A 1453-nucleotide genomic window follows, 5' to 3' on the forward strand; every position below is an offset into this window, starting at 1 on the left:
AGCTCTTTGTTCGACGGACTTCATCATCTTCATGGTGGAGTTTATGCCGCTTTGTGCTAGCTTTTGCTGATCCTCCATATTTTTTCTCTGGGATGATCATTTATGGCTATCAAAGTGCCGTGGTTCAACAAAATAAATTGCAGTTGCTTCAATGTTCACATTGCGTGCAGCACACCCAAAAGCGTTGTAAGAGTGAACACAGAGATTTTGTATACCCCCCATTGTATCACAAGCTTAATGCTGTGTAAGTCTAGACCCTACTTGTCTTTGGATACAAGTACAAAAATATTTGATAGCTGACGCACCATACCTGCAGCATCTGTACAACAGATGCTACACAAGTCCCTCGTGCATAGCTGTTCTATCGTGTCTCTACGAAACTGATCGCTCATCCCTGTATGGAACCAGACAACTTTGTCTTGGTGTTCAGATGGCAAGACTGATTATATGACCTTACATCAGTGCTCTGTCTGGTTCCTAGTGTTGTCAAAAATCATAAATGATGGGGCTTGAGTTCCATGGTCAATCCCCAGTGCACGAATTAGATCATATTTAGTTTTGATTGGATACACCATTTTTGTGACCATAATGTGGATATTTGGTCTGTCATTGCGGCGATGAATGGTTACAATGTTGTTGGATTCCATATGAAGCTTTTTCTTGATGTCGCGGATGATATGTGGTGGCAAAGTAGCAGATGCTGATCAACAGCGGTTCCACACCAACTGCTGAGCTAAGTACTCCCCTTAATGCTGGGGGCCGCGTATCAAAGTGTGAGGAATCAATTTTTCTTATCGCATTCCCGTCATGTCGTGGTTAACAGACTCGATCCCTGTCACTCCTCTTGCCCTTGGACTAGAGATCACAGCCGGTATCTTATTACTTTTATCCTTTTTCTTCTTATTCTCTATTCACACTCACGTCCTATCGTACTTACAACGAAGGAGACTTGTTGCAGACCCTCGAGAAGATATCCAAATGACATAGCAACAATCCAGTGCTATGTCTGGGAATACTTCGGAGGGATATTGATAAGCGAAGAAGGTTGTGAGTCAGCGCCTTCTCATGGGCTTACTGATACAGCCAATTGCACACCCCTTACCAATACTTTTTCTCATACGATTAATAAATACGATAGATCGGACCACTTTCTCCTTCTTTTCCTATTGGTTAGTCAGTTGGTCAGACCACTTTCTTAATTCTTCCTTTTCTCGGTCTGACCCTTGCCATTCACTATATAAAGAAGTACATACTCGATGTATTATTCTTTAGTTCAATATTAGTTTGGATTTGCGCCTATACCAATACTCTTCAAAACTCATACCCTGATTCACCGCCTTCCAGCAAGGACTTGACCAGGCATTGTATTTTGTTATATAGCTTCGTATTCGTTGCCTGACACAAAGGTTTTGGTTCTTCTCCCAAAGCACTACAAGGCCGTCGCGAAGAGCGC

This window comes from Serpula lacrymans (assembly GCF_000218685.1).
Source record: "Serpula lacrymans var. lacrymans S7.9 unplaced genomic scaffold SERLAscaffold_18, whole genome shotgun sequence".
NCBI classification, from domain to species: domain Eukaryota; kingdom Fungi; phylum Basidiomycota; class Agaricomycetes; order Boletales; family Serpulaceae; genus Serpula; species Serpula lacrymans.